A 27299-nucleotide genomic window follows, 5' to 3' on the forward strand; every position below is an offset into this window, starting at 1 on the left:
AAAGTGCTTATTTGATCTGGGACTCACTGGTGACAAGGGCTTCCCTGGTGGCCCTTCGGTAAAGAATCTGCGATAACCCTATATGCAAAACAGAAAAAGAGACACAGAAGTACAGAATAGACTTTTGAACTCTGGGGGAGAACGTGAGGGTGGGATATTTTGAAAGAACAGCATGTATATTATCTATGGTGAAACAGACCACCAGCCCAGGTGGGATGCATGAGTCAAGTGCTCGGGCCTGGTGCACTGGGAAGACCCTGAGGAGTCGGGTGGAGAGGGAGGTGGGAGGGGGGATCGGGATGGGGAATACGTGTAACTATATGACTGATTCATGTCAATGTATGACAAAACCCACTGAAATGTTGTGAAGTGATTGGCCTCCAACTAATAAAATAATATTAAAAAAAAAAAAAGAATCTGCCTGCAATGCAGGAGACCCTCGTTCTGAAAACTGCTGAGCCTGTATCAATGCCTACAGACAGTGCAGCAGTCCCCACATGGCAGATGCTTCTTCATATGAGCATAATTTACAACAATCTTCACACAGGATACTTCATACCATGCCCTTGAAGTCCTTCAGGACACTTCCACAGCACTGCTATGACTTTATCTTTTTATTTTCTTGCTGAAGTATAGCTGATTTACAATGCTGATTTCCACTGTACGGCAAAATGACTCAGTGATAAACATATAGACATTCCTTTTTATATTCTTTTCCATTATGGTTTATTTGTGGCTTGGAATCAGCAAAGACCAAGCCAATTCTGTCCCCATTGTCATCCTTTTGGACAAGTCCTTTGGGTTGGGAAGACTCCCTGGAGAAGGCAATGGCAACCCACTCCAGTACTCTTGCCTGGAAAATTCCATGGACAGAGGAGCCTGGCGGACTACACTCCATGATGTCACAGAGTAGGACACAGCTGAGCAACTAACACACACTTTATCAATCAATTCCAAAACACACACACACCTATGCATGTTTTCCTCTCACTTCTCAGAACCCCAGAGTCAAATATCTTAGTTTATAGCCAGGGCCCCGAGAGCATTGCCTTTCTCTTGAGGCTCTCTCATGCTCGTCTACCTGTCTGGAGTGGTAACACATCCATCAAACATAAAATATCTCATGACCAACTTGACCAATGGCCAATTTACCTAAAATTTTGTATTCAAATTAGTCTTTTTAAGCCATTTTTCAAAGCACATCTGGATTGATTTAGCACTTCTATTAATTGTTACCTGATTTCTTGGAAGATAGGATTGCTATTGTCCTTTGGGGTACCCTTTTTCTATTATGTGGGTTTAAGGACTTTTTTTGCTTCTCTAAAAGTTCTTTCTCCCAAATGTTAGGTTCCTAGCAGGAAATCCTTAGCAAAACTGAGGCATTTCAGATGATATTTATCAAATTCCTCCTTTTTATTCCTCTTGCTTTTTTCTTGCAGACCTATTTTTGTTTTCACTGTGTGCACCTGTGTACCTCATGTATTTATTAGCCACATTAGCATATAGTCATAATTTATTGAGTATTGACATTTTGACAAGAAGATTGAAGATGTGAGAGCTGGATGAATCATAACTGTTCTGAACAGCATGACACATCTTTCAAGATCTACGGTTGGTAAAAATAATAGGAGATTCTGAAATACAAAATATCATTACTAAATGTGTATATTTCCAGAAAAATCTAGTATGTCCTTCCTCTTCTCCTATGTCATTTTATACACATTAAATCCTTTATACATCTCCAAGATGTCCTACTTTCCCTTAACTAATCATCTTTGGCACAGATTCTCACTTCTTTGGCTTTCCTATCCCATCTAGATATAGTTTCTAAAATCATTTCTAAAATATTTACATATGCTCTGGTTGTTTTGTACATGTTATATATATACACATATATATAGTCTTAAACTATTTGTGTGCTGTGGCATTTTCTTCTAATTCTACTGTATTTGCTATGGCACTGAGCAATAGTATTTCAACAAGGGCCAGATTAATTCTTATTGAGTGTATTGGGTTGGCCAAAAGGTTCATTTGGATTTTTCCATAAGATGTTGCCGAAAAACCTGAACGAAACTTTTGCCAACACAGTAAGTTTTTTTTTTTAGAAAGATCCCCAAGTTTACCTCCTTTTAAAACAAAAACTTAGATGTTCCAGGTGAATTTATATTTTTATTTTATTTTTCAAAATGTAAAATACTTCTTACATTAAGAAAATAAGACAAGTATATTCTTATGCTATCAAAATTTTCCTGTGAAATGCCACATTTTCTTCTGTGCATCAGTGTTAGATGACTATTTTTAAAAGTCATAAACCGAGACTTCCCTGGTGGTCCAGTTGCTAAAGCTCCACAATCTCAAAGCAGAAGGTCTGGGTTCAAACCCTGGTCGGGGAACTAGATTGCACAAGGAATAACCAAGACCTGATGCAGCCAAATAATTTATTTTTTAAAAAGTCACAAATCATAATGATTGTTGAAGGCTAGAGAGCAGTGCCACTGTGTAAGTGTGATGATTTATGTCACTAATACAACTTCAGCTGCACAATGTCACAGCTTTGACAGACACCAAAATCCAATTAGACATCATTTAAATACAAATCCTATGGTCCTGCAAGAGAGAGAGAACTGGTAAAGAACTCAGGATGGAGCAGTAGAGAGACTGATTGAATGAAATTAAGTAGTGCAGTAATTGGACTGGTCGTTGTATTTTACCAGCTCTGATCCAGAAACAAAGGTTCATTAGGCAAGAGCTTATCTTGAATTTTGAGGACATCAGTTGTGAAATCAATCCTATTTACAGGACATGGACTTGGTGTCCCCAGATGCCCCAGTGCTAGTGAAAAGAGGTCAGACTAGACACTTGGGCTGTGGGGAAAATGTTCTAAACGTTTATAACCTCAAATTTCATGAATAGATCAAAATCTCTGGTCCTTACAATTTCATCCAACTGAGAAGTTTGCTCCCAGATTGACTTGGGAAGATGGTCGTTGTTAGTTCTAAATGGCAACGACTTTCAGTGCTTAGTACACAAGAGTCCTAAAAGATTTAGAATCAATCACTGAGACAATGATATGAGTCAAATTCATGGAATTAATATTGTCAATTTTAAAGTATCTTATAGTATAGGTGTGAATTTGGCGTCGTTTTAACCTTTGGATTTAATTTTTTTAAGTTTTGAATATGTTAGCCTCCCACTGCTGTCTCAACAAATCACAATAAGTTTAGGGACTTAAAGAACAGAAATCTGTTATCTTACAGTCATGTAGGTCAGAAGACCCACACTGGTCTCACTCTGCTGAAATAAAAGTGTCAGCAGTGGAGACACTGAGGAACAACCGGCTTTAGGCTCAGTCAGGCTGTTGCCAGCATTCAGCTACATGATTCGGTGGGCTAATTTCACAAAAGCCAATAGCATACAGGATAATGTCTCTTAATAAGCCAAGAAAGAAATAACATACTCCAAATCAATGACTGATTAATTATCTTGTTGTGACAGGCAAGGGAAGATGAAAGGAATAAAGGTCATATTTGGTTGAGGTGTACTCTAGTGTGATTTGGTACTAGGAAAAGATAGTTCAGCCCACTAAGAGTCTACAAAGGTAAAAGCCCCTTGTTGCTAGAGCATGTTGCTAGGTAATAACAGGGCTGGGTTGACAGGCATGGTGTTCTTTTCCAGTCATTGCATGGTGTTCACCATTGCCATGTCAGGAGCTAATGCCCAAGATCTCCAGAGAGCTATTTAGATCAGCAAAGGTTTGCCTTGCCCAGATGGAACACTCTCCGAGAGTCCTCACAAACTCAGTATTTATGGTCTGTGTCCACTCACCACAGCTGCTTCTTTGTATGTTCTTATCAATAATCTCCCAGCAGGGACCCTGAAGAACTGAGTGCTTAGTGACAAACACAGATGTGGATGATGACATCCTGACTCCCAATATCACTTTTATATCAAAATAGTATTTCACTATTGAAAGCAAATTCATTCTTAACAACTTTGTCATAAACAAGTGGATTGGAAGTTATGGCAAAACTCCACACACCTCTGCTGTATCGCTCCAGTTCGAACTGGAGATTCCTCTGTCTTCAAGGGGTCCAGGGATTCGATTGGGCCCATCCAGATATCAAAGATAACTTTCCCATTGTAAGGTGATTCCAGGGCTTCTGCACTGGCTCATGGTACAGAAACTGCCTGCCAATGCAGGAGATGCAAGAAACACAGGTTCCATCCCAAGGTCAGGAAGATGATTCCCAAGAGGAGGAAATGGCAACTCGCTCCAGCATTCTCCCTTGGGAATTTCATGGACAGAGGAGCCTGGCAGGCTACAGTCCATGAGATTGCAAAGAGTCAGACACATCTAAGTGACTGAGCACAAGCACAAGCTTGTCAGGAAACTAAGATCTCGTATGCCATGCAGTGCAACAAAAAATTTACAAGAAATGAAATTTTAAAAAAGCTTAAAAAATAAGTTTAAAAGGGCCCATAACCTTTATTGCATCTTCAAAATCTCTTTGCCAAAAAATATTGCTTACATGCAGAATCTATTAATAAATTTATTAATAAAAGGAAGTGGTACAAATTAACTTATTTATAAAACAGAAACAGGCTCACAGATTTACAGAATTTATGGCTACCAGTGGAGAAGGATGGGGGGAAAGGATAGACTGGGAGTTTGGGATGGACATGTACACACTACTGTATTTAAAATGGATAACCAACAAGGACCTGCTGTGTAGCTCAGGGAACTCTGCTCAATGTTATGTGGCAGCCTGGATGGGAGGGGAGTTTGAGGGAGAGTGGATACATGAATATGCATGACTGAGTTGCTCTGCTGTGCACCTGAGACTATTACAACATTGTTAATCATCTATAAGCCAATATAAAATAAAAAGTTTAAAAAGTCTCATTGCCATGTAAAATCAAATGGCCCCTAATTCGAGGGATTAGAATGTGGGGCATCTTTGGGAGACTGTTATTCAGCCTATCACACTGAATAATTAGTTTAACTGGAAGGTATCAGAGTATTTTATTAAGCCTATAAACAGCATTGGAATATTTAAGAGGAATTAAGTCTTCTCGTAACTTGAACTGCCAGATTGACAAATCATATTTAAATGAATGCTTGCCAACTTTTTAAGGTTATAGAACACAAGGAAAATGATAATAGTCGCACAGTAGCCTGTGATTTATCATGATTTTTAATAAATATATTTTTTCCTCTTCAGCCACGGTTCCTGACTCACAGCTCCCAAAACCCTTGGAATTTCCTAAGCAGTAGGAGCAATGAAAGCATCTTTTGTTATAATATTTGTTTATTTCTTTTGTCTTGAAATTGCTTCAGAGTCTTAAAGGTGAAATGAGTGTCTCATTATTCATAACAAGCCCATTTCAGTCACAGCTGAGTTTCTGTTAATGAGATGGCTTCTGGAAATCCCCTCAAGTTGGAGGGATGGTTGCCAAGGGGAATCAAACATGTGATCAGAGGACTGGAACTTTCAGTTCCACTCCTGACATCCAATGGAGAGTGAATCAATTATCAATGATCAGTGACAATCAATTATGTCTGTAGAATGGAGCCTCCATAAAAAAACCTAAAGGATTCAGAGTTTGCAGGTTGGTGAACTAGAATGCATTCACATGTCAGACCCCAGACTCCATGGGGCAGAAGCTCCTGCATCCAGAATCTCACACCATCTATCTCTTTATCTGGCTATTCCTTAATACCCTTCAATATTTTTTGTAATAAACCAGTAATCTAGTGAGTAAACTGGCTCCCTGAGTTCGCTGAGCCTCTCTAGCAAATTATTCAAACCCAAGATGGGGTCTTGGGAACCTCTGATTTATAGCTGCTTGGTCAGAAACACAGGTAACAACCTGGACTTGTGATTGTTGTTTAAGTGGAGCAATCTTGTGGGACTGAGCCCTTAACCTGTAGCATCTAATGCTAACTCCAGATTAGTGTCAGTACTGAGTTAATCTGTGGGACAGCTTGTCAGGGTCTGTGAAGAAGTGAGTGAACTGCTTGGCAGTGTGGGAAAAGACACACATTGGAAAACCCCATCCCGAGCATTGGGTGTGTGGTATGTGGTTGTGGTTGCTCCCATTTCAGCTCTTGCACTAAAATGATTTTGTTCACTTTTCTTTTTTTAACATTTTATTTTGTATTGGAGTACAGATGATTAACACTATTGCGATAGTTTCAAGGTGCACAGCACAGCGACTCAGCCATACGTATACATGTGTCCACTCTCCCCCAGATTCCTCTCCCATCCAGGCTTCCACGTAACTGTGAGCAGAGTTCCCTGAGCTCAACAGTAGGTCCTTATTAGTCATCCATCTTATATATAAAGAGTGTACATGTCAATCTCAAACTCCCTAACTATCCCTTCCCCCCATCCTTCCCCCTGATAACCATCAGTTTGTTCTCTAAGTCTGTGAGTCTATTTCTGTTTTGTAAATCAGTTCAATTGCACTGTTGGTGGGAATGTAAATTGGTACAGTCACTATGGAGAATGGTATGGAGGTTCCTTAAAAAACTAAAATAGTGCTACCATATGATCCTACAATCCCACTCCTGAGCATATAACTGGAGAAAAATGTGGTCTGAAAGGATACAAGCACACCAATGTTCATGGCAGAACTGTTTACAATAGCCAAGATATGGAAGCTACCCAAAAGTCCATCAATACAGGATGGATAAAGAAGATGTGGTATGTAGACACAGTGGAATATTAGCCACAAAAAAGAATGAAATAATGCCACTTGCAGCAACATGGATGGATCTAGAGACTGTCATACTGAGGGAAATAAGTCAGAGAAGTATTGTATGATATCGCTTACATGCAGAACCTTAAAAAAATGACATAATTGAACTTATTTACAAAAATGTTCCCTTTTCTTATGTTCAGTCTGGAAGTCCTTCCAATATCAGAACCAGCTCCTACAGTCTATGATTCCCCTTTCAGTTCAGTTCAGTTCAGTTCAGTTGCTCAGTAGTGTCCGACTCTTTTCAACCCCATGGACTGCAGCACGCCAGGCCTCCCTGTCCGTCACCAACTCCCAGAGTTTACTCAAACTTATGTCCATTGAGTCGGTGTTGCCATACAACCATCTCATCCTCTATCGTCCCTTTCTCCTCCTGGCTATAATCTTTCCCAGCATCAGGGTCTTTTCCAATAAGTCAGCCTTTTGCATCAGGTGACCAAAGTATTGGAGTTTCAGCTTCAGCATCAGTCCTTCCAATGAACATTAAGGACTGATTTTCTTTAGGATGGACTGATTGGATCTCCTTGCAGTCCAAGGGAATCCCAAGAGTCTTCTCCAACACCACAGTTCAAAAGCATCAATTCTTCAGTGCTCATCTTTCTTTATAGTCCAACTCTCACATCCATACATGACTACTGGAAAAACCATAGCTTTGACTAGACAGACCTTTGTTGACGAAGCAATGTCTCTGCTTTTTAATATGCTGTCTAGGTTGGTCATAACCTTTCTTCCAAGGAGTAACCGTCTTTCTATATAAAGGTGGCAGTCACCATCTGCAGTGATTTTGGAACCCCAAAAAATAAAATCAGCCATTGTTTCCCCATCTATTTGGGGACTGGCTTAAAGCTCAACATTCAGAAAACTAAGATCATGGCATCTGGTCCCATCACTTCATGGGAAATAGATGTGGAGACAATGGAAAAGTTTCAGACTTTATTTTTGGGGGGCTCCAAAATGACTGCAGATGGCAATTGCAGCCATGAAATTAAAAGATGCTTACTCCTTGGAAGGAAAGTTATGACCAACCTAGACAATGTATTAAAAAGCAGAGACATTACTTTGCCAACAAAGGTCTGTCTAGTCAAGGCTATGGTTTTTCCAGTGGTCATATATGAATGTGAGAGTTGGACTGTGAAGAAAGCTGAGCACCAAAGAATTGATGCTTTTGAACTGTGGTGTTGGAGAAGACTCTTGAGAGTCCCTTGGACTGCAAGGAGATCCAACCAGTCCATCCTAAAGATCAGTCCTGGGTGTTCATTGGAAGAACTGATGCTGAAGCTGAAACTCCAGTACTTTGGCCACCTCATGTGAAGAGTTGACTCATTGGAAAAGACCCTGATGCTGGGAGGGGTTGGGGGCAGGAGGAGAAGGGGACGACAGAGGATGAGATAGCTGGATGGCATCACCAACTCGATGGACATGTATTTGAGTAAACTCCGGGAGTTTGTGATGCACAGGGAGGCCTGTCGTGCTGCGATTCATAGGGTCGCAGAGTCGGACACTACTGAGTGACTGAACTGAACTGAAATGATGGGACTGGATGTCATGATCTTTGTTTTCTGAATGTTGAACTTAAAGCCAATGTTTTCACTCTCCTCTTTGACTTTCATCAAGAAGCTCTTTAGACCTTCACCTTCTGCCATAAGGGTGGAGTCATCTGTATATCTGAGGTTATTGATATTTCTCCCAGCAATCTTTTTTTTTTTTTTTTAAATTTTATTTTATTAGTTGGAGGCCAATTACTTCACAACATTTCAGTGGGTTTTGTCATACATTGACACGAATCAGCCATAGAGTTACACGTATACCCCATCCCGATCCCCCCTCCCACCTCCCTCTCCACCCGACTCCTCTGGGTCCTCCCAGTGCACCAGGCCCGAGCACTCGTCTGATGCATCCCACCTGGGCTAGTGATCTGATTCACCAGCAATCTTGTTTCCAGCTTGTGCTTCATCCTTAGACAGCATATTTAAAAGCAAAGACATTACTTTGTCAACAAAGGTCTGTCTAGTCAAGCCTGTGGTTTTTCCAATGGTCATGTATGGATGTGAGAGTTGGACTATAAAGAAAGATGGGTGGAGAAGGATTGATGATTTTGAACTGTGGTGTTAGAGAAGACTCTTGAGAGTCCCTTGGACTGCAAGGAGATCCAACCAGTCCATCCTAAAGGAGATCAGTCCTAAATGTTCATTGGAAGGACTGATGTAGAAGCTGAAGCTCCAATACTTTGGCGACTGATGTGAAGAGCTGACTCATTGGAAAAGACCCTGATTCTGGAAAAGACTGAGGGCAGCAGGAGAAGGGGACGACAGAGGATGAGATGGTTGGATGGCATCACCAACTCGATGGACATGGGTTTGGGTGGACTCCGCGAGTTGATGATGGACACGGAAGCCTGGTGTACTGCGGTTCATGGGGTCGCGAAGAGTCAGATACAACTGAGCGACTGAGCTGAACTGTGCTTCTTCCAGCCAGGCATTTCTCATGATGTCCTCTGCATATAAGTTAAATAAGCATGGTGACAATATACAGCATTGACGTACTCATTTTCCTATTTGGAACCAATATGTTACACCATGTCCAGTTCTAAAAGAGGCAGGTCAGGTGGTCTGGTATTCCCATCTCTTTCAGAATTTTCCACAGTGTACTGTGATCCACACAGTTAAAGGCTTTGGCATAGTCGATAAAGCAGAAATAAATGTTTTCCTGGAACTCTCTTGCTTTTTTTATGATTCAGCAGGTATTGGCAATTTGATCTCTAGTTCCTCTGCCTTTTCTAAATCCAGCTTGAACATCTGAAATTTCATGAGTCACATATTGTTGAAGCCTGACTTGGAGAATTTTGAGCATTCCTTTACTAGCGTGTGAGACGAGTGCAACTGTGTGGTAGTTTGAACATTCTTTGGCATTGCCTTTCTTACAGATTGGAATGAAAACTGACCTTTTCCATCCTGCGGTCACTGCTGAGTTTTCCAAATTTGCTGGCATATTGAGTTCAGCACTTTCATAGCATCATCTTCAAGGATTTGAAATAGCTCAGCTGGAATCCATCACCTCCACTAGCTTTGTTCTTAGTGATGCTTCCTAAGGTCCACTTGACTTCACATTCCAGGATGTCTGGCTCTAGGTGAGTGATCACACCATTGTGATTATCTGGGTCACGAAGATATTTTTTGTGCAGTTTTTCTGTGTATTTTTGCCATCTCTTCTTAATATCTTCTGCCTCTGTTAGGTCCATACCATTTCTGTCCTTTACTGAGCCCATTTTTGCATGAAATGTTCTCTTGGTATCTCTAATTTTCTTGAAGAGATCTCTAGTTTTTCCCATTCTATTGTTTTCCTCTATTTTTTGCATTGATCACTGAGGAAGGCTTTCTTATCTCTCCTTGCTATTCTTTGGAACTCTGTATTCAAAGGGGTGTATCTTTCCTTTTTTCCTTTGCTTTTGGCTTCTCTTCTTTTCATAGCTATTTGTAAGGCCTCCTCAGACAGCCATTTTGCTTTTTGCATTTCTTTTTCTTGGGGATCATCTTGCTCCCTCTCTCTTGTACAATGTCACAAACCTCTATCCATAGTTCACCAGGCACTCTATCAGATTTAGTCTCTTAAATCTATTTCTCACTTTCACTGTATAATCATAAGGGATTTGATTTAGGTCATACCTGAATGGTCTAGTTGCTTTCCATACTTTCTTCTAGTTAAGTCTGAATTTGGCAATAAGGAGTTCATGATCTGAGCCACAATCTGCACCTGGTCTTGTTTTTGCTGACTGTATAGAGCTTCTCCATCTTTCCCTGTAAAGAATATAATCAATCTGACTTCAGTGTTGACCATCTGGTGATGTTCATGTGTAGAAACTTCTCTTGTGTTGTTGGAAGAGGGTGTTTGTTGTGACCCGTGCATTCTCTTGGAAGAACTCTATTAGCCTTTGCCCTGTTTCATTCTGTATTCCAAGGTCAAATGTGCCTGTTACTCCAGGTGTTTCTTGACTTCCTACTTTTGCAATATTTCTCTTTACAGCATCAGACCCTGCTTCCCTTCCTTGATTCCCCTTTGCCTTCCTTTTATTCAAGAATGAGATGATTTCTCTTCTTTCTAAATAATCCAACCCTTAGAGGAAGGCAGCCAACAACTTTCTGTAATAATTAACAGTCAAACCCACCCAAGCAAATTTTCTATCATTTCCTCTGTCTCCAAATGTCAGGGCTGCATGGTCACTGGGGTCAAGGTTCCCATGACACAGTGCATGAAGCACTACAAGGGGATTTTAGTCATTATTAGTTTTTAAAGGAAAAACTATTTCTCCTCTGTACACTACTATCCCTAGCATACTCACGATCTTTCTGACACCTGAGGTATGGTTTTTTCTACACCAAGCCATTCAGTGATACCATTTGGGTGTGTTCTCAGTTCAGTTCAGTTCAGTTCAGTCGCTCAGTTGTGTCCAATTTTTTGCGATTCCATAGACTGAAGCACGTCAGGCTTTCCCATCCATCACCAACTCCCGGAGTTTTCTCAAACTCAGGCCCATCGAATTGGTGACCACCCAGTTATCTCATCCTCTGATGTCCCCTTCTCCTCCAGCCTTCAATCTTTCCCAGCATCAGGGTCTTTCCCAGTGAGTCAGTTCTTCCCATCAGGTGGCTAAAGTATTGGAGTTTCAGCTTCAGCATCAGTTCTTCCAATGAATATTCAGGGTTGATTTCCTTTACAATTGACTGGTTTGAGCTCCTTGCAGTCCAAGGGACTCTCAAGAGTCTTCTCCAACACCACAGTTCAAAGGCATCAATTCTTCGGCACTCAGCTTTCTCTATTGTCCAGCTCTCACATCTGCACATAACTACTGGAAACACCATAGCTTTGACTAGGCGGAATTTTGTTGGCAAAATAATGTCTCTGCTTTTTAATATGCTGTCTAGGTTTTCTTCCAAGGAGCAAGCATCTTTTAATTTCATCGGCAGTGATTTTGGAGTCCCAAAAAATAAAGTCACTCATGGTTTCCATTGTTTCCCCATCTGTTTGCCATGAAGTGGTGGGACTGGATGCCATGATCTTCATTTTCTGAACGTTGAGTTTTAAGTCAGCTTTTTCACTCTCCTCTTTCACTTTCATCAAGAGGATCTTTAGTTCTTCACTTTCTGCCATAAGCGTGGTGTCATCTGCATATCTGAGGTTTTGATATTTCTCCCAGCAATCTTGATTCCAGATTGTGCTTCATCCAGTATGGCATTTCACATGATGTATTCTGCATATAAGTTAAATAAGCCTGGTGACAATATACAGCATTGATATACTCCTTTCCCTATTTGGAACCGGTCTATTGTTCCATGTCCAGTTCTAACTGTTGTTTCCTGACCTGCATACAGATTTCTCAGGAGGCAGGTAAGGTGATCTGGTATTCCCATCTCTTGAAGAATTTCCCACAGTATGTTGTTATCCACACAGTCAAAGCCTTTGGCATAGTCCATAAAGCAGAAATAGATATTTTTCTGGAACTCACTTGCTTTCTTGATGCTCCAAAGGATGTTGGCAATTTGATTCTGGGTCCTCTGCCTTTTCTAAATCCAACTTGACATCTGGAAGTTCATGGTTCACATACTGTTGAATCCTAGCTTGGAGAATTCTGAACATTACTTTGCTAGCATGTGAGATGAGTGCAACTGTGGGGTAATTTGAACATTCTTTGGCATTGCATTTCTTAGGGGTTGGAATGAAAACTGACCTTTTCTAGTCCCATGGCCACTGCTGAGTTTTCCAAATTTGCTGGCATATTGAGTGCAGCACTTTCACAGCATCATCTTTTAGGATTTGAAATAGTTCAGCTGGAATTCCATCATCTCCACTAGCTTTGTTCTTAAAGATGCTTCCTAAGACCCACTTGACTTCACATTCCAGGATGTCTGTCTCTGGGTGAGTGATCACACCATCATGGTTATCAGGGTCAGGAAGATCTTTTTTGTATAATTCTTCTGTGTATTCTTGACACCTCTTCTTAATATCTTCTGCTTCTGTTAGGTTCATACCATTTCTGTCCTTTATTGAGCCATCTTTGCATGAAAATTTTCCTTGGTATCTCTAATTTTCTTGAAGAAAGCTCTAGTCTTTCTCACTCTATTGTTTTCCTCTATTTCTTTGCACTGATCACTGAGGAAGTCTTTCTTATCTCTCCTTGCTATTCTTTGGAACTCTGCTTTCAGTTGCTTTTATGTTTCCTCTCTTTCTTTGCCTTTGGCTTTTCTTCTTTTCTCAGGTATTTGTAAGGCCTCCTCAGCCATTTTGTCTTTCTGCACTTCTTTTTCTTGGGGATCGTCTTGATCACCACCTCCTGCACAATGTCAAGAACCTCCATCTATGGAGGTTCTTCAGGCACTCTGTCCATCAGGTCCCATCCCTTGAATCTATTTCTCACTTCCACTATGTAATCATACGGGATTTGATTTAGGTCACACCTGAATGGTCTACTTTCTTCAATTTAAGTCTGAATTTGGCAATAAGGAGTTCACGATCTGAGCCACAGTCAGCTCCCAGTCTTGTTTTTGCTGACTGTATAGAGCTTCTCCATCTTTGGCTGCAAAAAATATAATCAATCTGGATGTGTTCCAGTTCAACTCAATTTTTACACTATATACATCAGATTCCACAGGTTGAGGGCTCAATCCCACAAGACTATCCCACACCCCACTTTAAATGCCAATCTTGGTTCCAAGTTGTCACCAGCTATAAACCAGAGATTCCTACAGTCCTCTCCTCAGGGTCAATAATTTGCTAGAAAGATTTACAGCAGGGGTCCCCAATCTCTGGGATCTAATGTCTCATGATCAGAAGTAGGGCTGATGTAATAATAATAGAAATAAAGTGCGCAATAAAAGTAACACACTTGAATCATCCTGAAACCATCTCCCCACTCCCTGGTCAGTGAAAAAATTGTCTTCCATGAAACCAGTCCCTGGTGCCAAAAAGGTTGGAGACCACTGGTATACACGATTCAGGAAAACAATTTACTTATGACATTTCTGGTTTATTATAAAAGGATACAACTCAGGAACAACCAGATGGAAGAGCTATAGGAAATGGGGGGAGGGGCAGAGTTTCCGTGACTTCTTCAAATAAACCACCCTCCCAGCAGCTCCCCATTCTCACTAACCTGGAGTGTCTCTGAATCTCCTGCTTCAGGAATTTTTTATAGAGACTTCTTTACAGATGAATGATTAACTGAATCACTGGTGATGAAACTCAACATCTCCTACCCTTTCCACGCTCCAGAGCTGAAAGTTCCAATCCTCTAATCACATGTTTTGATGGATAGAAGTAGAGTCCAATGCTGTAAAGAACAATATTGCATAGGAACCTGGAATGTTAGGTCCATGAATTGAGGTAAATTGGAAGTGGTCAAACAGGAGATGGCAAGAGTGAACATCAACATTTTAGGAATCAGTGAACTAAAATGGACCAGAATGGGTGAATTTAACTCAGATGACCATTATATCTACTACTGTGGGCAGGAAACCCTTAGAAGAAATGGAGTAGCCCTCATAGTCAGGAAAAGAGTCCAAAATGCAGTTCTTGGGTGCAGTTTCACAAACTACAGAATGATCTCTGTTCATTTCCAAGGCAAACCATTCAATATCACAGTATTTCAAGTCTGTGCCCCAACCAGTAAGGCTGAAGAAGACCTACAAGACTTTCTAGAACCAACACCCAAAAAAGATGTCCTTTTCATTATAGGGGACTAGAATGCAAAAGTAGGAAGTTAAGAAACACCTGGAGTCACAGGAAAGTTTGGCCTTGGAGTACAAAATGAAGCAGGGCAAAGGCTAACAGAGTTTTGCCAAGAGAACGCACTGGTCATAGCAAACACCCTCTTCCAACAACACAAGAGAAGACTCTACATGGACATCGCCAGATGGTCAACACTGAAATCAGATTGATTATATCCTTTGCAGCCAAAGATGGAGAAGCTCTATACAATCAGCAAAAACAAGACCGGGAGCTGACTGTGGCTCAGATCCTGAACCCTGTATTGTCAAATTCAGACTTAAATTGAAGAAAGTAGGGAAAACCACTAGACCATTCAGGTATGACCTAAATCAAATCCCGTATGATTGCACAGTGGAAGTGAGAAGTAGATTCAAGGGATGGAATCTGATGGACAGAGTGCCTGAAAAAGTGCTAAGTCATTTCAGTCATGTCTGACTCTGTGCGACCCTGTGGACTATAGCCCGTCAGGCTTCTCCATCCATGGGGTTCTCCTGGAAAACATATATTTCAATATAGGATATAAACATATTATATGTAGTATAATAATGTATATATATATTTCTTAATATAGTATAGTATCAAAGGCAGAAAGCCCAGTATGGTTAGTACATAGTAAGGAAGGATAATAGAAGAAAAGTACAGGGCAGATTTAGCTATTATCATACTTATTTTAGAGATGGGAGAACTTAACCTTAGAAACTTGCTTAAGATTACATATTCAGGATTACATCTATAAGTGAAGAAAGCAAAATTCAATTCTAGTGCTTAAATCTTTCATACAACTTTACCTCTGGTGGGTGGAATGATGTTGCAGAATTGTAAAACTAAAAATATAGATTGAGACCACATCTGAAGGGCCTTGTGAAATGTGAAATAAAATGGAGTCATTTATGTCAAGTAGTTTTAAAATGGAGCTGGGAGGATATTAAGGAGTGGACTTAACATACATCCTTTAAACTGGGCCAAACCACAAATATCCCAAGGACTCTGCAAAAGCATCTGCAATTTGTCAAAGCAACAGACTTTTTTTTAACCTCTCCCTACTGATAGCCTCCACAATCAATCATAATTAGCCCAGACTAGCTTCTGCCTCCAACTCCAATTAAAATTCTTCATAACTTGAACCTCCCTATGTTTTTAGAAGTCCCTGACTTTTACTCCCTAGTAAGACATTGTTTGGGTTGCTACCCAAATCTGTGTCCCCTTAATTGCAATTCTTTTATGCCAGATAAATGTTTTCTGCTTGATTATTGCCTGGTGGATTTGTTCAGGTTGATAGCCTTGACTGTCATACTGAGGATCTGAGCTTTAATTCTCTGGTCTGGGGAATAAAGAACCATTAAAAATTTTTTAAGGGAAGTAAAGATAAGACACCTGTGTTTTCAGCTGTTCTTAGATTTTAAAAATCAGCCTTCATGGCAAGGGTGGGATGATTTGAGAGAATAGCATTGAAACATGTATATTACCATAGGTGAAATAGATCACCAGTCCAAGTTCAATATATGAAACAGGACACTCAAAGGCGGTGCACTGGGACAACGCTGAGGGATGGGATGGGGAGGGGGCAGGAGGGGGGTTCAGGATGGGGGACACATGTACAACCATGGCCGATTAATGTCAATGTATGACAAAAACCACTACAATATTGTAAAGAAATTAGCCTCCTATGAAAATAAATTAATAAATTTTTAAAAATTAGCCTTCAATATTTTATTAGGAAGATATTGTTTTAACTTCCATGACTTCTTAAGAAGAGAAGAGATGGTGTAGAAAGAGAAAATGAAATTCCTGAGAAGTCGGATCCCATTTCAAAAATGATAGAAAGGGCCATTCCAGCATCTGATCTCATCAAAATTCAGATTTCTTGATTAGCTTGCTGGAGATCTCAAGCCTTCACTTGTCACACTGTGAGAAGTACAGTCAATGCCAATATTCAGAATGACTGAAGCAGCTTGGTGTATCAATTGGTCCTCAACTAATATTTGTTGTAGTGAATGGAGAAACTGCCAGTTTCTCAGTGATCAAAGACTTGATTCAGTCTCAATCAATCACTGTGAGTTTTCAAAGAAAAGTTTCCTTAATAATCCTTAGTTAATTACAAAATTCAATTTGCCCTTTTTCCAAGTATGTTCACTAGGCAAGTAGGGCTTTATTGTAGGAGGAGGAAAAAACTTCCCCAGATGACACAGTTAGCATTTAGAATATTGCCTTTGTTGTTTAGTCATTCAGTCATGTCCAACTCTTTGTGATCCCATGAACTGCAGCACACCAGGCTCCCCTGTCCCTTACTATCTCCTGGAGTTTGCTCAAACTCATGTCCACTGAGTCAGTGATGCCATCTAACCATCTCATCCTCTGTCGCCCCCTTCTCCTCCTGCCTTCAATCTTTCCCAGCATCAGGGTCTTTTCCAGTAAGACAGCTCTTCACATCAAGTGACCAAAGTATTGGAGCTTCAACTTCAGTATCAGTCCTTCCAATAAATATTCAGGGATGATTTCCTTTAGGATTGACTAGTTTGATCTCCTCTCTGTCCAAGGGACTCTCAAGAGTCTTCTTCTCCAGCATCACAATTCTTATATATTAATATATGGCTGCCATTTTTCAGCTTGATATTAACTAAATACCAGGAAAATATGTATGTAGAGAAATGTGTCTAAAAGTATTGATAAATGCTAACTCTGGTTTTGCTACATAGTAATGGTATGGCCTTTGTAACTTATTCTTTTTTACCATTAATTTATCTTCTGTGAAACCATGAAACTACTACTTACTTCATAGATTTTGTGAGATTAATGATATTATCTGTGTAAAATTATTAGTGTAATGTCTCTGAAATATTGGATTAATAAATATTAGTTTCTATTTTTATCAACCATACTCTACCCAAGTTCACTGTGATTTTCAAACAGTGCTATCTTAGCAATTCTAGTAAAATTAAATGTGACAGGCATTTCCAACAATAATAGAGTTTTAAAGCTTCTGAGATTGCTCTGTGGCTAAAAATAAAGCTTTGAGGATTTATTCTCTTTGAATGTACAATTAAATTGTACAATAGAGAAGATGCAGTGGACTTTATTCATTTTTTAAGTGTAGTTGACTTAAAATATTATGTTATTTCAGGTGTACAATACAGTGATTTGATATTTTTATAGATTACACTCTATATAAAGTTATTATAAAATATTGTCTATATTCCCTGTTCTGTGTCTTATCTTACACCCTAATAGTTTTTACCTCGTAATCCCCATCCCCACCTTGCCCCTTCCCCCCCAACTCCTCTGCCCACTGGTAACCACTAGTTCCTTCTCTGTATCTGCAAGTCTATTTCTCTCTTGTTAAATTTGTTTTATTTTTTAGGTTCTACATATAAATACTAACACAGTATTTTTCTGATTTATTTCACTAAACATAATACCCTCCTAGTCCATCCATGTTGCTGCAAATGTCAACTTTTCATTCTTTTTATGGCAAACAAAGGTCTGTCTAGTTAAGGCTATGGTTTTTCCATAGTCATGTATGGATGTGAGAGCTGAACTATAAAGAGGGCTGAACGCAAAAGAATTGATGCTTTTAAACTGTGGTGTTGGAGAAGACTCTTGAGAGTTCCGTGGACTGCAAAGAGATCCAACCAGTCCATCCTAAAGGAGATCAGTCCTGGGTATTCATTGGAAGGACTGATGCTGAAGCTGAAACTCCAATATTTTGACCACCTGATGCAAAGAGCTGACTCATTGGAAAAGACCCTGATGTTGGGAAAGATTGAAGGCAGGAGGAGAAGGGGACGACAGAGGATGAGATGGTTGGATGGCATCACCGACTCAAAGGACATGAGTTTGGGTAAACTCCCGGAGCTGGTGATGAACAGGGAGGCCTCGTGTGCTGCAGTTCATTGGATCACAGAGTCTGACACGACTGAGCGACTGAAATGAACTGAATATTCTACTGTGTGTATACACACATACACACACATATATATGTGTATATACCACATCTTCTTTATCCATTCATCTGTTGATGTTGCTCAAGTTGCTTCCGTATCTTGACTATCACAAATAGCGCTTCTATGAACATTGTGTATGTGTATGCTCAATTGTGACCCCATGGACTATATAGCCTCCCAGGCTCCCCTGTCCATAGAATTTTCCAGGCAAGCATACTGGAGTGGGTTGCCATTTCCTTCTCCAGAGCATCTTTCTGATCTTGGGATTGAACTCATGACTCCTGCATTGGCAAGTGGATTCTTTACCACTCTGCCTCCTGGAAAGCCTCCGTTGACATTAGGGTGCATATATCTTTTCAAATTATTGCTTTCATTTTCTATGGATATATACTCAGAAGCAGATTGCTCATATAGTCATTCTATAATTTTTTTCTTTGAGAAATCAGGATGAGATTTCAATGATGAAGATCAAGGTATTCAAGAAACAGATTTGATTATCTCAACCAGGAAAAATAATTCTGCAAAGGATCTTTTGTTTTGTTCTCTCTCTTGATACTTCCCTTGCTTAAATGCTCTTAAACTTTTCTCCTTTAATCCCATCCTGTTTCCAGGCCCAATTTAAGCATCGGTCTTTAGTCTCCAAAATAATCCCATTGATATCAACTCTTCCTCTTCTAAAGGTGACGCATTGAGCATCTATGTCAGAGGCTGAGCAGTGATTATCTCCAGTAGAAAACCTTACGATCCTATATTGTTGTATTTACAGTAACTTCATGACTGTTATTTTTGTATGTGTATAACTTCTCCATTTCACTGGAAGCTCCTTAAGGGCAATAAAGAAACAGCAGATAAGTTATTGTATTGCATAACTCCTGGCCCATAAAAGATATTGGCCCATTCCAAAAATGTTGTTACATTTAATTGAATGCTAAATGGAGAAATATCCAGAGTTTGTCTTTTTGGTGCCCTGAGGTGTTCCTCATTCACTTTATGCCTATTATGAATATTTTAAAATCATCAGTCAAATGTTATTTGATCCCAGAGAGTCACTGATGAGACAGGAATAAAAGCCATCAGCTCTGGGGGCTCAGTGGTAGAGTGGGGTGAGTGAAGGAGAATGAACTCTCAATTGAGTTGAATCTAAAAACTCAGGCAAGTTCGAGAACATTGTTTTCCCTGACCTTCTATATTGTTTTCAATTGCAAGTTTTCCCATCTCAGCCCAGAGATTTAACTAGTGGTCCCTCAAATTCTTTGGCCCGTGATCAAACGAGGGCACAGTTCATTGAGAAGAGAAGATTTCAAGGGTATTTATTTCCTGGTTGGATAAATCATTTTCCACAAGCATCTAGCAAAGTGGTTTTGAAACAATCTCCTGCTTTGCTAAGCATCTGCTAACAAACTCAAAGCCAAAAGCACAGATAAACATGATTTTGTTTATCTGTCCTTGGAATGATCAGGCCATAGCAATTTATAAGAGGGACTAGTTCCCCCAACCTACCTTGGTATTCTTGGATTGCTAAGCAACTTTCAAAGGTAATAATAAATATCTTGGAACCATTTTTAATGTTTCATAAGAATATAATGGATGAGACCCATAAAAATCAACATTCTAGAAATATTAATCCCACTAATAATTAGACCAATGCAAATCAAAACTACAATGAGGTACCATCTCATATGCTGTTGGTCAGAATGGCCATCATCAAAAAGTCTACAAATAATAAATGCCAGAGAGGGTGTGGGAAAAAGGAATCCTCTTACACTGTTAGTGAAAATGTAAATTGATACAGCCACTATGGAGAACAATATGGAGGTTCCTTTTAAAAATTAAAAATAGAACTACCATATGACCCAGCAATCCCACTCCTGAGCATATACCCAGAGAAAACCATAATTATTTGAATTTTTAAAGCTTAATGGAAACAGTACATCTATTGGCAATACGACTCTAAAAGTTAATACTAACAGTTAAGGTTTTGTTTTGAGGGCTGGAATCCTGTCTCCAGCTCATTAGCAGGTGTGATCCTCTGTTTTAAATGTCTTAAATATTTTGTATTAATGAAGCATATTTTTAAATAGAAAAAATTACTTAATATACAACACAAAGCCCATTTCACAGATCAAAACTTTCAAAATAATAGGATCAAAAGAAGAATATATTATAGGAAGAATATTATTTGCCAAACAGTTCAAAAACTAACATAGAGCATATCTGGCATATAGTTAAGGTTCAATTCATGTTTGTTGAATAAGAGAATGAATAGATCAGACTCATCATTAGAAGATTTAAAGAAGGAAGTTCTAGATGTTAACCCACTCACAATCATATAACTATCAGGAGACAGAGAAAGTCTCAAAACCAGGTCTTCTATCTCCAACAAAACACAGTGGATTATTTTACAAGGAAAACTCTAGCTGAGGGGAAGAAGAGACTTAAGTTTAATTTAGTTCAGCCTAACATCAAAGTGGGCTCCCCTGGTGGCTCAGTCGGTAAAGAATCTGCCTGCAATGCAGGAGACCCAGGTTCAATCACTGGGTCAGGAAGATCCCCTGGAGGTGGGCATGGCAACCTACTCCAGTATTCTTGCCTGGAAAATTCCATGGACAGAGGAACCTGGTGGGCTATAGTCCATGGGGTCTCAAAGAGTTGGACACAACTGAGCAACTAACACATACACACACATAGTGGAATGATGTGTAAATTTGTTCTGTATTTTACAAGTCTATTGTAAATGTGTTATCATACTTTCATAATTAAAAAAAAAAATTTTTTTAAGGAAAAGAAAAAACTGGAACGTTTTGTATCTAGTGAGGGCCCTCTTCCTGGATTAGGACAGCCAACTTCTATCCTCTCATTGTGGAAGGTTGAAGGGAGCTCTCCTGGGTCTCTTTTATAAAAGCACGAATTCCATTCATGTGGGCTCCATCCTCATAATGTAACCCTCCTCCAACTACTATGACACTGAAGATTAGACTTCAACATATGAATTTGGTGGGGAACATGAACATTCAATCCATACCAGACAGTTAAGAAGCAGGACTAAAAAGAGTCTCTCTTCTTGTGCTTATCACTTGTCCTTCGTACCCTGGATACAAGCCGTCAGCATCTGCCATGCTGAGGATCAATGGTCCAAAACATGCCAGGAGAACATGACCTCCATGAGAGAAAATCATTTTACTTGTTCCATTATGTGTATATCTTGTCAACTGCAAATTGGCACTTACCAAGAGCATTGCCAACGCAAGAGCATTTGCCATCTGTCTCTATAGAGCTTGAATCCCATGCTACTTTAGCTCTTGACCTTCAACAACCCCTGAGGGAGTTCAGGGTGGAGTGAGGCACTCTGTGCTCCAGGGAATCTGGTGGCACAGGTCTTTAGATAGTTGGGTGTTTTGAGGAACAGATTTTATGACCTCAATCCTTGCATCTCCTCATATCTCAGTTCCGTCCAGTTAATTTCAATTCAGTCACTCAGTCGTGACCAACTCTTTGCAACACCATGGACTGCAGCACGCCAGGCCTCCCTGTCCATCACCAACTCCTGGAGTTTACTCAAACTGATGTCCATTGAGTCAGTGATGCCATCCAACAATCTCATCCTCTGCCGTCCCCTTCTCCTCTTGCCCAGCATCAGTGTCTTTTCAAATGAGTCAGTTCTTCACATCAGATGGCCAATATTGGAGTTTCAGCTTCAACATCAGTCCTTCCAATGAACACCCAGGACTGATCTCCTTTAGGATGGACTGGTTGGATCTCCTTGCAGGCCAAGGGACTCTCAAGAGTCTTCTCCAACACCACAGTTCAAAAACATCAATTCTTCAGCACTCAGCTTTCTTTATAGTCCAACTGTCACATCCATACATGACCACTGGAAAAACCATAGCCTTGACCAGACGGACCTTTGTTGGCAAATTAAGTCTCTGCTTTTTAATATGCTGTCATAACTCTTCTTCCAAGGAGTAAGTGTCTTTTTATTTCATGGCTGCAATCACCATCTGCAGTGATTTTGGAGCCCAAAAACATAAAGTCTGACACTGTTTTCACTGTTTCTCCATCTATTTGCCATGAAGTGATAAGACCTGATGCCATGATCTTTGTTTTCTGAATGGTGAGCTTTAAGCAAACTTTTTCACTCTCCTCTTTCACTTTCATCAAGAGGCTCTTTAGTTCTTCACTTTCTGCCATAAAGGTGGTGTCATCTGCATATCGAAGGTTTTAATATTACTCCCAGCAATTTTGATTGCAGCTTGTGCTTCATCTAGCCCAGCGTTTCTCATGGTGTACTCTGCATATAAGTTAAATAAGCAGGGTGACAATAAACAGCCTTGACGTACTCCTTTTCCTATTTGGAACCAGTCTGTTGGTCCATGTCCAGTTCTAACTGTTGCTTCCTGACCTGCATACAGGTTTCTCAAGAGGCAGGTCAGATGGTATGGTATGCCCATCTCTTTCAGAATTTTCCACAGTTTATTGTGATTCACACAAAGGCTTTGGCATAGTCAATAAAGCAGAAATAGATGTTTTTCTGGAACTCTCTTGCTTTTTCAATGATACAGTGGTTATTGGCAACTTGATCTCTGGTTCCTCTGCCTTTTCTACAACCACCTTGAACATCTAGAAGTTCATGGTTCATGTATTGTTGAAGCCTGGCTTGGAGAATTTTGAGCATTACTTTTCTAACATGTGAGATGAGAGCAACTGTGTAGTAGTTTGAGCATTCTTTGGCATTGTCTTTCTTTGGGATTGAATTGAAAACTGACCTTTTCCAGTCCTGTGGCAACTGCTGAGTTTTCCAAATTTGCTGGCATACTGAGTGCAGCACTTTCACAGCATCAGCATTTAGGATTTGAAATAGCTTATCTGGAATTCCATCACCTCCACTAGCTTTTTTGTAGTGATGCTTCCTGAGGCCCACTTGACTTCACATTCCAGGATGTCTGGCTCTAGGTGAGTGATCACACCATTGTGATTATCTGGCTCATGAAGATCTTTTTTGTAAAGTTTTTCTGTGTATTCTTGCCACTTCTTCTTAATATCTTCTGCTTCTGTTAGGTCCATACCATTTCTGTCCTTTATTAAGTCCATCTTCACATGAAATGTTCTCTTGGTATCTCTAATTTTCTTGAAGATATCTCTAGTCTTTCCCACTCTATTGTTTTCCTCTATTTCTTTGTATTGATCACTGAGAAAGGCTTTCTTATCTCTCCTTGCTATTCTTTGGAACTCTGTATTCAAAGGGGTATATCTTTCCTTTTCTCTTTTGCTTTTGGCTTCTCTTCTTTTCACAGCTATGTGTAAGGCCTCCTCAGACAGTCATTTTGCCTTTTTGCATTTCTTTTTCTTGGGGGTTGTCTTGCTCCCTGTTTCCTGTACAATGTCATGAACCTCCATCTATAGTTCCTCAAACACTCTATCAGATCTAGCCCCTTAAATCTATTTCTCACTTTCACTGTATATTCATAAGGGATTTGATTTAGGACATACCTGAATGGATTAGTGGTTTTCCCTACTTTCTTCAATTTAAGTTTGAATTTGGCAATAAGGAGTTCATGATCTGAGCCACAGTCTGCTACCGACACCCAGCTGTGGATGTGACTGGTGATAGAAGCAAGGTCCAATGCTGTGAAAAGCAATATTGTATAGGAATCTGGAATGTTAGATTCGTGAATCAAGGCAAATTGGAAGTGATCAAACAGGAGATGGCAAGAGTGAACGTCAACATTTTAGGAATCAGTGAATTAAAATGGACTCGAATGGGTGAATTTAACTGAGATGATCATTATATTTACTACTGTGGGTAAGAATCCCTTAGAAATAATGGAGTAGCCATCATAATCAACAAAAGAGTCTGAAATGCAGTACTTGGATGCAGTCTCAAAAATGACAGAATGATCTCTGTTCATTTCCAAGTCAAACCATTCAATGTCATGGTAATCCAAGTCTATGCCCCAACCAGTAATGCGTAAGAAGTGGAAGTTGAATGGTTCTATGAAGAATGTGAAGTCAAGTGGGCCTTAGAAAGCATCACTACGAAAAAGCTAGTGGACAAGTGCTCCAGCCTGGTGCACTGGGAGGACCCAGAGGAGTCGGGTGGAGAGGGAGAGGGGAGGGGGGATCGGGATGGAGAATACGTGTAACTCTATGGCTGATTCAAGTCAATGTATGACAAAACCCACTGAAATGTTGTGAAGTAATTAGCCTCCAACTAATAAAAAAAAAAAATTAAAAAAAAAAAAAAAAGAGCTAGTGGAGGTGATGGAATTTCACTTGAGCTATTTCAAATCCTAAAGGATGATGCTGTGAAAGTGCTGCACTCAATATGCCAGCAAATTTGGAAAATTCGGCAGTTGTCACAGAACAGGAAAATGTCAGTTTTCATTCCAATCCCAAAGAAAAGCAATGCCAAAGAATGCTCGAACTACCACACAGTTGCACTCATCTCACACGCTAGTAAAGTAATGCTCAAATTCTCCAAGCCAGACTTCACCAATACGTGAACCAAGAACTTCCAGGTGTTCAAGGTGGTTTTAGAAAAGGCAGAGGAACCAGAGGTCAAATTGCCAACATTCGCTGGATCATCGAAAAAGCAAGAGAGTTCCAGAAAAAGATCTATTTCTGCTTATTGACTATGCCAAAACCTTTGACTGTGTGGATCACAATAAACTGTGGAAAATTCTGAAAGAGATGGGCATACCATACCTTCTGACCTGCCTCTTGAGAAACCTATATGCAGGTCAGGAAGCAACAGTTAGAACTGGACATGGACCAACAGACTGGTTCCAAATAGGAAAAGGAGTACGTCAAGGCTGTATATTGTCACCCTGCTTATTTAACTTATATGCAGAGTACACCATGAGAAACGCTGGGCTAGATGAAGCACAAGCTGGAATCAAGATTACCAGGAGAAATATCAATAATCTCAGATATGCAGATGACGCCACCCATATGGCAGAAAGTGAATAGGAACTAAAAAGCCTCTTGATGAAAGTGAAAGAGGAGAGTGAAAAAGTTTGCTTAAAGCTCACCATTCAGAAAACAAAGATCATGGCATTCAGGTCTTATCACTTCATGGCAAATAGATGGAGAAACAGTGAAAACAGTGTCAGACTTTATGTTTTTGGGCTCCAAAATCACTGCAGATGGTGATTGCAGCCATGAAATTAAAAGACACTTACTCCTTGGAAGGAAAGTTATGACCAATCTGGACAGCATATTAAAAAGCAGAGACATTACCTTGCCAACAAAGGTCCGTCTGGTCAAGGCTATGGTTTTTCCAGTGGTCATGTATGGATGTGAGAGTTGGACTGTTAAGAAAGCTGAGCGCCAAAGAATTGATGTTTTTGAACTGTGTTGTTGGAAAAGACTCTTGAGAGTCCCTTGGACTGCAAGGAGATTCAACTGGTCCATCCTAAAGGAGATCAGTCCTGGGTGTTCATTGGAAAGACTGATGCTGAAGCTGAAATTCCAGTACTTTGGCCACTTCTTGTGAAGAGTTGACTTATTGGAAAAGACCCTGATGCTGGGAGGGATTGGGGGCAGGAGGAGAAGGGGACAACAGAGGATGAGATGGCTGGATGGCATCACCGACTCGATGGACATGTGTTTGAGTAAACTCTGGGTGTTTGTGATGGACAAGGAGGCCTGGCATGCTGCGATTCATGGGGTCACAAAGTTGGACACGACTGAGCGACTGAACTGAACTGAACTGAACTGAGGAAGACCTACAGACCTTTTAGAACTAACAGCCAAAAAAGATGTCCTTTTCATTTAGGGGACTGGAATGCAAAAGTAGGAAGTCAAGAAACACCTAGTTAACAGGGAAATTTGGCCTTGGAATACAGAATGAAGCAGGGCAAAGGCTAATACAGTTATTCCAAGAGAATGCATGGGTCATAGCAAACACCCTCTTCCATCAACACAAGAGAAGACTCTACACATGGACATCACCAGATGGTCAACACTGAAGTCAGATTGATTATATTCTTTGCAGGGAAAGATGGAGAAGCTCTATACAGTCAGCAAAAACAAGACCGGGAGCTGACTGTGGCTCAGATCATGAACTCCTCATATCTAGAGAAGCACTAAATCCCTTCATGGTGACATCAGATCCTCATGACTAACAAAAAGTTTTTGTAAAATGAATGCTTCATGGTATTGAACTCCCCCTTCACCAAAACATGATATAATGACTTTCCCCACTGAGATGCTACCTACCATGCTGCAGTCCTTTTTGTTCCAAATAAAACTTAACTCTCAACTCTCAAGTTGTACATCTTTTTTAGCCAACAGTATATATATATATATATATATATATATATAAAATTTAATTCATCCATGACAAATGTTGCACCAATGGCATCCAGTCTAAAAGAGACAATCAAAATCCAATGACTGGTGCAGTGGAATCTTCAGCCAATAGCATAAGATGCTGATAATTTCCTGTTGTTCATCAGTTCCTTGTTTCCATCTCTGATTACTAATTAATGTGGAGATGGTTGGGCTCCCTGCTGGAATCACAGAGTGCAAATTTGCTGGAGGCTTCAGAAGTATTCTAATAATAAGTTTCTGCTAATAGACAACAGCTATCTTAAACTATTAAATTATATTTGCTATAAAAGTATGAGATGTGCAGTTGTTAATGTGCACTATTTTAGTTTTTGCAATCTTTCCCATAAAAGCAACCAAAATTAAGTGCCTAACACATCAGTGAGCGACTGAACTGAACCAAACACATCAGTTAGTAATCATTTGGCAGATCCACCAAAAAATGGTATTTTCTGTAATGGTAGCCTGTTTCAGAACTCCTGCAGAGTTCCTGTAAGACTATCTTTTTTC

Source organism: Muntiacus reevesi, chromosome 10 (assembly GCF_963930625.1).
Source record: "Muntiacus reevesi chromosome 10, mMunRee1.1, whole genome shotgun sequence".
NCBI lineage: Eukaryota > Metazoa > Chordata > Mammalia > Artiodactyla > Cervidae > Muntiacus > Muntiacus reevesi.